This window comes from Macaca nemestrina, chromosome 19 (assembly GCF_043159975.1).
Source record: "Macaca nemestrina isolate mMacNem1 chromosome 19, mMacNem.hap1, whole genome shotgun sequence".
NCBI lineage: Eukaryota > Metazoa > Chordata > Mammalia > Primates > Cercopithecidae > Macaca > Macaca nemestrina.
In genome coordinates, this window is record NC_092143.1 from 42,798,124 (window position 1) to 42,809,922 (window position 11,799).

At 46.4% G+C, this 11,799-nt stretch overlaps 1 long non-coding RNA gene across 1 annotated transcript; it reads left to right on the forward strand.

Annotated features, from left to right (window-relative positions):
• The first annotated feature begins 4,010 nt into the window (after positions 1-4,010).
• Positions 4,011-9,179, forward strand: LOC105489383 (uncharacterized). The gene is made up of 3 exons (XR_011617258.1): positions 4,011-4,736; positions 5,487-5,553; positions 9,022-9,179. It is a non-coding gene; the product is annotated as an uncharacterized lncRNA (long non-coding RNA).
• The last annotated feature ends 2,620 nt before the right edge of the window (positions 9,180-11,799 follow it).

Below are 11,799 nucleotides of genomic sequence, written 5' to 3' on the forward strand. Positions count from 1 at the left end.
CTGGTCATCTCCACTGAGGGACACCCCATCTCTAGGTGGACATGATTGCCAGTGGCAGGCCAAAAGAGCAGTGCAATAGTATGTGGCTCTGCCACTCACATTTCACTGGCTAAACCAAGATGCATTACTACCCTCACTCCAAGGGGGGCCAGGCTGGGCGTATGCAGTTCTACCTTTCACCTGGGAATGGAAACAGAAATATCTGTTAAGCAACGCTAATGAACATTTTGATATCCTACGTCTATCAGGAGAGATGGGATGCTTTGAGTCAGTCATTGGCAAGCTTTTTTATTTGCATGATGAGAGGACTTCTTTCTGATTTCAGCTTTTCTATTGTGCTACCTTCTTTTTGGCAGGCTCGCAGAGTGGATGGGCACTGGTCAGTGGGGCTTGTGGCCCTATCTCCTCAGGGAGGGAGAAGATCTGGGAAGGCATGCTCCCATCCCCAAGCCAATGAGCTCTGGAAGCTCCTCCTGGAAAAACTAATGATTGAGTTAAAGAAGGAAGGGACTGTCATTAAAAACACAAGGGAGAGAATGATTCTTGTATATTGTGATGCTGATTAGACTCCTTCCTTCCTCCTTCCCTCCCTTCTTTCCTTTTCCTTCCTTCCTTCCTTCCTCCTTCTTTCCTTCTTTCCTTCCTTTTTTCCTCCCTACCTCTTCCCTTCCCCTTCCTTCCTTCCCTCCCTCCCTCCCTCCCTCCCTCCCTCCCTCCCTCCCTCCCTCCCTCCCTCCCTCCCTCCCTTCCTTCCTTCCTTCCTTCCTTCCTTCCTTCCTTCCTTCCTTCCTTCCTTCCTTTCTTCCTTCCTTCCTTCCTTCCTTCCTTCCTTCCTTCCTTCCTTCCTTCCTCATTCATAGCTAGAACATTCCAGACCCAAACACTGCAGTCTGGATGGCAATTTTTTAACAGAAATGTAGACCAATTGAGGTTCCCAGAGGAGGGTGACCCTGAGCTGGACATCCTGTCCTGGGATGATCACCTGACAGAAAAGGGCATGTTCAGTTCATAGGAGAGAGGGTGAAGGAGGATGCAGGAAAGGTGTTCAAGGAGTGCTGGCAGGTGGAATTAGATTACATTTGTTATGCTGCTGCTGAAGGTAAGAGTAGGATCAATAGGTAGAAGTTAGTACAGGCACAGTGGCTCATGCCTGTAATCCCAGCACTTTGGGAACGGGAGATGGGAGGATGGCTTGAGGCCAGCTCGAGACTAGCTTGAGCAACATAGGGAGACACCGTCCCTACAAAAAAATGTGTAGAAAATTAGCCAGGTGTAGTGGTACACACTGGTACTCCTACCTACTTGGGAGGCTGAGGTGTGTAGGATTGCTTGAGCCCCGGAGGAAGAGGCTGCAGTGTCAGCATTGCACTCCAGCTTGGGCAACAGAGCCAGACCCTGTCTCAAAGAAAAACAAAATAGCTCGAAGAAGTTATAAGCAGGTAAATTTCAACTCAGATTGGAGTCAGCCTTTTAACTAGAAAGTTCAGCAAGGAAGAATGGGTTTCCTTGAAAGCAGGGAATTCACGGTTCCTGAAAGTCTTCAAACAGGCTGAATGACCTTTCTTATTGATTATTTCTAATGTTATTCCCAACTCTGAGTCCACAATTCCTGAGAAAAGAGACTCTACAGAATCTCTTATTTCAGGATCTAAAATTTCATCTTTAAATGAGGTCATCTACCTTGTAGCCTAAGAGTTGTTTTTTTCTATGTACAGCTAAATTTTATTAATAATAATGTTGACGATTTTTTTTTGAGACAGAGTTTCATTCTTGTCACCCAGGCTGGAGTGCAATGGCACAATCTTGGGTCACTGCACCTCCGCCTCCTGCCTCAGTCTCCCGAGTAGCTGGGATTAGAGGTGTCCGCCACCACGCCCAGCTAATTTTTGTATTTTTAGTAGAGATGGGGTTTCACCATGTTGACCAGGCTGGTTTTGAACTCCTGACCTCAGGTGATCCACCTGCCTCGGCCTCCCAAAGTGCTGGGATTACAGGTGCCAGCCACTGTGCCCAGGCGATGGTTGTTATTTTTACAACTAACACTTATAGAGCACTACTATGTGTCAGGTACTTTTCTAAGAACTTTTATGTATTTTAATACAATTATTAATTTAATTCTCAGAACAACCCTACAATGAAAGTGCTATTGTTATCCCCCCATTTTACAGATGTGAATATTGAGTCATAATGACTGTAAGGGGCAGAGCCAATGTTTGAATTGGGGTAGCCTAGTTCTAGAATTTAGAGTTTATGCTTCTAACCACTGCCTTTCTTGATGCCTCTTTTGATGATACCCAATGAAGTTTAGTGATGTGTCCGAGGTCACAAGGCTAGTTCAGTGATGACACCTGGTGTGGATGGAACCTTGTCTCCTGGCTACCCAAATGTGGTCAGTGTCAAAGACTTTTATCACCTGTGACCCAAAGTGGTGGTATTACAGTTGTGAGCCACCTAATCTTCTGTTCTTGTTCTTTGAGTAGATATCTAGATGGATTACTGGGTCAGAGATTAGGAGCGTTTTTTAAAATTGTGGTAAAATGCATATAACATATAATTTACCATTTTACACTTGAACCGGGGCGGCAAAGGTTGCAGTGAGCCAGGATCGTGTGACTGCACTCCAGCCTGGGCGACAGAGCCAGACTCTGCCTCAAAAAAAAAAAAAGAAAAAAAAGACCTTACCATTTTAGCCATCCTAAAGCATATAGTTCAGTGGTATTAAGTATATTCACATTGCTGTGCAACCATCACTACTATCCATCTCTAGAACTTTTTCATCTTCCATGATTGAAACTCCATATCCACTAAACAATAATTCCCTGTCCTCTCTGCCCGGCCCCTGGTAACCGTGATTCTACTTTCTGTACTCTGAATTTGACTACCTCATGTAAGTAGAATCATGTAGTATTTGTCCTTTTGCAACTGGCTTATTTCACTTAGCATGTCTTCAAGGTTTATCCATATTGAAGCCTGTGTCAGAATTTCTTTCTTTTTTAAGGTTGAATAATATTTCATCATATATATGTGTGTGTGTGTGTGTGTGTGTATATATGTATAGTGGACTATTATAAATGGAAACTATATATTTGTATAGTTTACCACATTTTGTGTATCCACAGGAACTTTTTTTTTTTTTGAGATGGAGTCTCACTCTGTCGCACAGGCTAGAGTGCAGTGGCACAATCTTAGCTCACTGCCAGCTCCGTCTCCCGGATTCACGCCATTCTCCTGCCTCAGCTTCCCGAGTAGCTGGGACTACAGGCGCCTGCCACCATGCCTGGCTAATTTTTTGTATTTTTAGTAGAGGCGGGGTTTCACCGTGTCAGCCAGGATGGTCTCCATCTCCTGACCTCGTGATCCGCCCACCTGGGCCTCCCAAAGTGCTGGGATTACAGGTGTGAGCCACCGCGCCCGGCCATCCATAGGAACACTTTTAAGGCTCTTGATTCAAATTGTCTGCTGCTGTCCAGAAAGATCACACCAATTTACACATTCGATAAGAATGGATGAAATTAAAATTCTGAAGTTTGCATAGCTAACTCTTCACTATGGTATCTCACAGTCTAATTAATTCATAGCCCACATGCATAGAGTTTATTGCATTTGCAACTATGCAGCATCAATACAACATGTAATACATGTACATATAATGAAGATTACATACATGTATAATTGTATTATATACATATATAATTGTATATGTATATAATACATTTAGATAATCTTCGATTATATGTATATGTATTATATATACATACATACACATTGGGAGGGATATATATAATTGAAGATATAGAATTGAAGATGAGTATATTTAATATTTATCAAAGGGTAAAGGAGCTCATCCACAGTTTGGATCAGAGCCTCAAAATCTAAATTCATGCCATGACTTGCGTTTTTCAGATGTTGACTTCCTAGGATCCTGTTCTTTTAAATCTGATTCATTGTTTGTGCCTATCAAGATAGGCACCAAAGATTTTATTTAGGAGGAAATATGTGGTATTCTTATTAAACTTTTCCAAATACATCACTTACGTGATCTCACTTGGTTTCTACAACATTCGCAGCCCCAGGAGGCAGGCAGAGTGATATTGCCAATCACATTTTTGTAGACAGGCTCAGAGAAGTGACATTACCTGCTAGATGTCACACAGCCCATCTGGGACCCCAGGACTCAAGCCCCTTCCCTCTGGCCTGAGTCCTGCCTCTATCTGCGGACTCCCAGCTCTTGCTGTTGCTACAGTGTGCTGCTCCTTTACTTGGCATGTCCACATTCCTGGGATGTCCAGGAACACACATTCTTGGAGAGGAAGGGGAATAGATATTTTAGCCACATACAACACTCTGAGCTTGCCAGGCATCTAACAGGGACACTCAATAAATATTAATTAAAGAATGCAGCCACATTGGCTTATGTGCTGGCCAGATCCCTTAAAGTGTCAAGAATATTCCTTGAGAGATTGAGTGTTAGGCTGGAAGGCTGTGTGGAGGCGGAGAGGACAGAAAAGTCCTGGAGTAATGGAGTGCATTATCTTGGAAGATGAAAATATCCACCCGCCCCAGGGGGCACCTATCTGTCACTGTCACCAGGAGAGAAGGAGGAAGGGAACGTGTCTGTTGAGTGCCTCTGGGACCGGTATTTTTCTTGCTGGGGTGGGATTTATTCTGCTTCTCCTGTACTTCTTCATCTCCAAGGCCAGTGGAGGACACCAGGGGACAGCTGGCTGAGATCAAGGGTGAGTGCAAATGGTGGGGTGTGGAGTGGGGTGGACGGGAGATGGAATGGGTGTGCCCACCCTCTCCTAGTGTCATGAGGGATTTACTGCTCATTGAGTAGGTGTTCCTTAGTGTCTCTGGCTTGACAACAGAAGTCTACTTGGGTAGGCAGTTCTGGGCACGCACAGCCAATTGTCGGGGCCTCTCCCCTGGTCTGGGTGTTCATGCTTACAGAGCTGGTGTCCCCTGGAATCCAGGGACTTGGAAGAGGGGAAAACTAAGCTGGAAGTGGAGAGTGAGGCAGAGGCCTGACCAGGGAACCCTTGGGGAGCGTCCCCCAGCCTGAGGGCTGCTGCCCAGTAGACCAATGTGCCAGGAGGAGGAAGGATGTAGGGGCAAATCGAGATCTCTGATTCCACCCAGAGCCTGTGACTACCCTCTCTTTGCACTGGGAGGTGTTGCATGCAGAAAGCATAAGCAAGGCAAGTGAAGCTCCTCTGGGAAAGCCAGAACCTAGACATTGATCAGGCTCCTGGGGCTTTTTCAAATGAGCTCATCCCTGCTTTCCTAGGCCTCTTTTGGCATTGAATGGTATTTCCCTTTGGTTCTTTCAAAAGCAAGATGTGTTTGTATAATTTTAAACAAGTGATCAATTTCAGATTAACGTCAGGGAGTTTCTTCATCATCTCCATCATCAAATTTTACTTAACATGCTCTGCCCATTCCAAGAAAAAAAGAGGAATGAATGTGAGCTCTTTTTGTACATACAGCCATTTACTCCAAAAATGCAGCCGGCAGAGATTCCACAGCTGGAAAGCGGATTGGTAAGCATCCTGTGTTAGTGAACGCGCTCAGTGGGATGGAAGGAAGAGTACTGAGGGGACGCAGGAGGGAGGGAGAGGGCTCCAGGTCACTCAGGGTTTTGTATGCCCAAGAAGGGAATTTGTCTTTGATCCAAGGATGTGCAGAAGCCCCGCTGGGTGGTCGTGCACTCAAATCAGCACTGAGCCTGACAGCCTGGCAGGGGAGGGAGACTGGGTGGGTCTGAGGAAGACAGCAGAGGCTGAGGCGTGGACAAGTCCCAGACAGATGCTGGGTGGTTGTGGTGGGTGAGCCTGGAGAAAAGCAGATGAGTGGAGAGGCACTTTGGAGGTAAAATGGATAGGATTGGGGTTGGTGGGATAAGGGGTGAGGGAAGAGGTTCATTGTCCTTGGTTTCTGGCTGTGGATCACTGGATGGTGAGGAGTGAGCTTTCTGAGTGTGGAGCTCTGGAGCAAAAGCCTGTTTGGGAGTGTTAGAGGAGTCTGAACCAGAGCAACTCCATCTTGAATAGGGGTTGGGTAAAATGAGGCTGAGACCCACTGGGCCGCATTCCCAGAGGGTTAAGGCATTCTAAGTCGCAGGATGAACTAGGAGGTTGGCACAAAATACAGGTCAAAAAGACCTTGCTGTGGCTGGGCATAGTGGCTCATGCCTGTAATCCCAGCACTTTGGGAGGCCGAGGTGGGTGGATCACCTGAGGTCAGGAGTTCGAGACCAGCCTCAACATGGAGAAACCCCATCTCTACTAAAAATACAAAATTAGCAGGGCGTGGTGGTACATGCCTGTAATCCCAGCTACTCAGGAGGCTGAGGCAGGAGAATTGCTTGAACCTGGGAGGTGGAGGTTGCAGTGAGTCGAGACCATGCCATTGCACTGCAGCCTGGGCAACAAGAGCGAAACTCCGTCTCAAAAAAAACAAAAAACAAAAAAAACCTTGCCGATAAAACAGGTTGCAGTAAAGAAGCTGGCCAAAATCCACCAAAACCAAGATGGCGACGAGAGTGACCTCTAGTCATCCTCACTGCTACACTCCCACCAGCGCCATGACAGTTTACAGATTCCAGGCAACGTCAGGAAGTTACCCTATATGGTCTAAAAGGGGACACATGAATAATCCACCCCTTGTTTAGCGTGTCATTAAGAAATAACCATAAAAATGGGCAACCAGTAGCCCTTGGAGCTGCTCTGTCTATGGAGTAGCTGTTCTTTTATTCATTTACTTACTTTTTTTTTTTTTTTTTGAGATGGAGTCTCACTCTGTTGCCCAGGCTGGAGTGCAGTGGTGCGATCTCGGCTCACTGCAACCTCCACCTCCCTGGTTCAAGTGATTCTCCTGCCTCAGCCTCCTGAGTAGCTGGGACTACAGGCATGTACCACCATTCCCGGCTGATTTTTCGTTTTCTTTTTAGTAGAGACAGGGTGTCACCATGTTAGCCAGGATGGTCTCCATCTCCTGACCTCGTGATCCGCCTGCCTCGGCCTCCCAAAGTGCTGGGATTACAGGCGTGAGCCATCATGCCCGGCCATTTCTTTACTTTCTTAATAAACTTGCTTTCACTTTGCACCGTGGACTTGCCCTGAATTCTTTCTTATGCGAGATCCAAGAACTCTCTCGTGGTCTGGCTCGGGACCACTTTCCTGTAACAGGAGGAAGATGGCCTATCTGGGACCTAATGAGCTCAGGGTGCCTTTGAGATGTCAACCAGGCAAATGGGACTGGAGAGCAAAGCAAAGACCTGAATTTTTTTTTTTTTTTTTTTTGAGATGGAGTCTCAGTCTGTCATCCAGACTGAAGTGCAGTGGCGTGATCTTGGCTCACTGCAACCTCCACCTCCCGGGTTCAAGCGATTCTCCTGCCTAAGCCTCCTGAGTAGCTGGGACTACAGGCACATGCTACCACGCCCAGCTAATTTTTTGTATTTTTAGTAGAGACGGGGTTTCACCACGTTGGCCCGGATGGTTTCGATCTCCTGACCTCGTGATGCGCCCGCCTCGGCCTCCCAAAGTGCTAGGATTACAGGCGTGACCCGTCGCGCCCTGCTGAGGCCTGATCATGTTCTGCCTCTTTGGCTGTAATGGTTGCTGCCAGTGAGAGGCATGGGTGACTGGCAGCCGAGGTAGAAGGAAGCCTTATCTTTCTCTTCTTCCCCTTTTGTATTCTTGGAATTGTGTACCACTGTGCATGCATTGCCTATTCAAAAGTCAATAAAATAGAAAAAGCAAAGAAAAAGTACCAAATAAGATGGACTGAAGATGGGGACTCTCTGGGCTATGCAACCTTTATAATCTCTACTGGCTTGAACCTCATTTTACTGCATTTCTCCAGATTTTTATTTTATAGTCTACCAGACTCTAACAATGCTAAATAACATCATCTTTCCCTAACCTTGACAGCCTTCAAAAGAAATGTTTATGGGAGAAAGGGAGATCAAAACTAAATTGGGCACTGCAGGATGCTGCCCACTGGGTAACTCCTCTCCGTGAAAATGAATCCCTCTTCACTTCCTCCTTGTATCTCGTAATTACCAGGGGAGATATTTCCAGGACACAGGAAAATATGTATGACTCATAGTAGTACTAGAAAAGAATTAAAAACACTTACATTGTTTCCTCACTTACCCCTCTCTTAATTCCAACAGGGAAAAGATTTCCCCAGGTTTGTTTGTTTGTTTTTAAATTCAGATGCTAGCCTTACCTCTTTGACAGAATTCTAATTGGTCCTTACAAAACCCACACAAGGGACTGGGCATGGTGGCTCATGGCTATAATCCCATCACTTTGGGAGACCGAGGCGGGCAGATCAATTGAGGTCACTTGAGGTTCGAGACCAACCTGACCAGCATGGCGAAACCCTGTCTCTACTAAAAATACAAAAATTAGCTGAGTGTGGTGGCGCACGCTTGTAATCCCAGCTACTCAGGAGGCTGAGGCAGGAGAATCACTTGAATCCGGGAGGCGGAGGTTGCAGTGAGTCACGATCGTGCCACAGCACTCCAGCCTGCATGACAGAGCGAGACTCTGTCTCAAAAAACTAAAAACAAAAACCCCCCCCACACAAACACAATCCCAGCCACTAGAAAAAGTAACTTCCTTCTTCATTACCCTATCACTTGGACAATTATCTCCTCTAAAAATTCATTTCCTAGTCACGGAAGATTAGGCAAAATGTGCTTATTGGGCAGCTAGGACCTCAGAATCCATGATAATATGATAATTAGCATCTGTATACCACTTGGTTTACATAGCACTGGGCTCTTGCGGTGTAAAGGTCTCCTCCCAGCAACCCCACCGTGAGGACTTTGTTCTTGGAGACTCACACTGAGTCTGGCACACAGAAGACACAAGACATTGTTGATTCAGTGTTTGTTGTATGAGGAAGGTAGACAGACTAGAAACAGACTTCCTTAAGGTCTTGTAGCTAGTAACACAGAAAAGTCTATTGAATCCTAAAGCTGAGCTGAGGGCCTTTCTATTCTCCTAGGTCTGCGTCGGGAGAATGAGCAAGATGCCTTGGCCCTCACTCCTCCGGTGGATCCTAGCACGTGCCAGGGTCAGCATGTGCAGTCACCTGTATGATCCCTTTGCTCTAGTCCCAATTCCCTACTACGGATAAAGCATCATTCACCCCTCCACAAGCTTTCCGTTCTGATTCACGATTACCAGTATGTCTCATAGCTCAGATCCTAACCAGCACTTACTAGGCAGTCAGCACTAAAGTGACCCATTAAGGACTTTTGGCAGAGGAATGGGGAAGATAAAAATAGGAAAAAAAAAATCAGAAAACTGAAAAGGATAATTTGGTAGCCCAATGTGACCAGGAACTTGGGACTGCCCAGTTGAGTGTGGCTGGAAGCTGGAATGAAGAACTTGTCTGCAACTTGGCCAGTGAGAAATAACACCAGGACCCATCAGGGTCCATCTGGGTTAGGCTCAACACTGATTGCTTTGCTTTGCTGTCTTTAAAATCAATTTTTTAGTACCTGTCGGGATCAGCCAACTGTATGTCTCACCGTCTATACGATAATGGCAAATAATACTTTTTTGTTGTTGGCATTTGAGAGCATGATTTAAGTACCCCCATTACTGAGGCATCTCAGCCAACTTCCCTGCTGAGGGTACTTCCCTTCCACTTGTCTTAAAACTGGCATAACTTCCTAACATGAACCAGTTTGACTCAGGGAAGGCCTGCTCTTGATCTGAGGGGTGGAGATCATGGCGATCTCTATAGTTATTTGAGGAGAAACCTCTCTGTGACCATAGATGATCTAGTGTTTTTCCTCCAAAGTTTTTCTACAGAGAAAACTGTCTTCTTTTTTTTTTTTTTGAGACGGAGTCTCGCTCTGTCGCCCAGGCTGGAGTGCAGTGGCCGGATCTCAGCTCACTGCAAGCTCCATCTCCCGGGTTCACGCCATTCTCCTGCCTCAGCCTCCTGAGTAGCTGGGACTACAGACGCCCGCCACCTCGCCCGGCTAGTTTTTTGTATTTTTAGTAGAGACGGGGTTTCACCGTGTTAGCCAGGATGGTCTCGATCTCGGCCTCCCAAAGTGCTGGGATTACAGGCTTGAGCCACCGCGCCCGGCTGAAAACTGTCTTCTGAGGGAGATGCCCTCCCAGACCACCCACTGCAGGGACCTCACTTTCATCACTGACTTCCTATGGCTTGGGGGTGTTTATAGATAAAATTATACACTTAAGTGATAAGTGTCGCTTGGGTATTGAAAAGTCAGCTCAAAGAAAACAAAATTTCATTCTTTTTTTTTTTTTTTTTTTTTTTTTTTTGAGACAGAGCCTTGCTCTGTCACTTAGGCTGGAGTGCAGTGATGCAATCTCAGCTCACTGCAGCCTCTGCCTCAGGGTCTCAAGTGATCCTCCCATCTCAGCCTCCAGAGTAGCTGGGACTACAGGCACACACCACCAAACCCAGCTAAGTTTTGTATTATTCTTATTTTTTTTTTTTTTAGATGGAGTCTCACTCTGTCACCCAGGCTGGAGTGCAGTGGCACAATCTCGGCTCACTGCAACCTCTGCCTCCCAGGTTCAAGCGATTCTCCTGCTCAGTCTCCTGAGTAGCTGGAATTACAGGTGTGAGCCACCACACCCAGCTACTTTTTGTATATTTAGTAGGGAGAGGATTTCACCATGTTGGTCAGGCTGGTCTCCAACTGTTGACCTCAGGGGATCCACCCGCCTCAGCCTCCTAAAGTGCTGGGATTACAGGCATGAGCCACCAGGCCTGGCCATAATTTTGTATTTTTTGTAGGGACAAGTTCCCACTATGTTGCCCAGGCTGGTCTCCAACTCCTGGGCTCAGGCAACCCTCCCACCTCAGCTGTCCAAAGTTCTGGGATTACAGATGTGAGCCACCATGCCAGGCCTTGCTCCAGGTGTGGTGGCTCATATTTGTAATCTTTTCTTCTTTTTCTTTTTGATAGGAAAATTAGGACTCTGATCACCTTTGCCTGGCTAGTCAACTCAGCCAATCTAGTCTAAAATATTTCTTCCTTTGGGAAACCTTTTGCGGCCTCTCCCAGACAGAAGAAGTCCCTTGACTTTCTGTTCTTAGAGTCAGTGCCTCCATTCTTGCTGCTGGGGTAGCACTGATCCCATTTCATGAGAGTTTGTGGCTCTCCTAGACTGTGAACTTCTTGAGGGCGAAGGCTGATTAATATTCACATTTATAACCCTCAGAGGTCTCTCCTGGATCCTGGCTCCAATCAGCTCTGAATCAGTGCTGGCTAAATGAATTGAAAATCATGTGAACACATTTCTGTTCCAAAAAGCAAAGCTCTCATTTTCTCAGATTGGGCAGGCTCCTTCCTGTGCCTGTGTCATCCTGACAGCAGTATTTATCTTTTTTTTTTTTTTTTTTTGAGATGGAGTCTCACTCTGTCGCCCAGGCTAGAGTGCAGTGGGGTGATCTCAGCTCACTGCACCCTCAGCTTCCTGGCTTCAAGTGATTCTCCTGCCTCAGCCTCCCAAGTAGCTGGGATTACAGGGGCACACCACCACGCCTGGCTAATTTTTTCGTATTTTTAGTAGAGATGGAGTTTCACCATGTTGGCCAAGCTAGTCTGGAACTCCTGACCTCAAGTGATCTGCCCACCTTGGCCGCTCAAAGTGCGGGGATTACAGGCGTGAGCCACTGCGCCTTGCCCCGACAGCAGTATTTATTAGGCTGTCCATCCCAGGTTAGGACTTGCACCTGACTGATATCTGGAATGACTTTTGATTAGGATGGGCATGTTTCCTCGCTGACTCT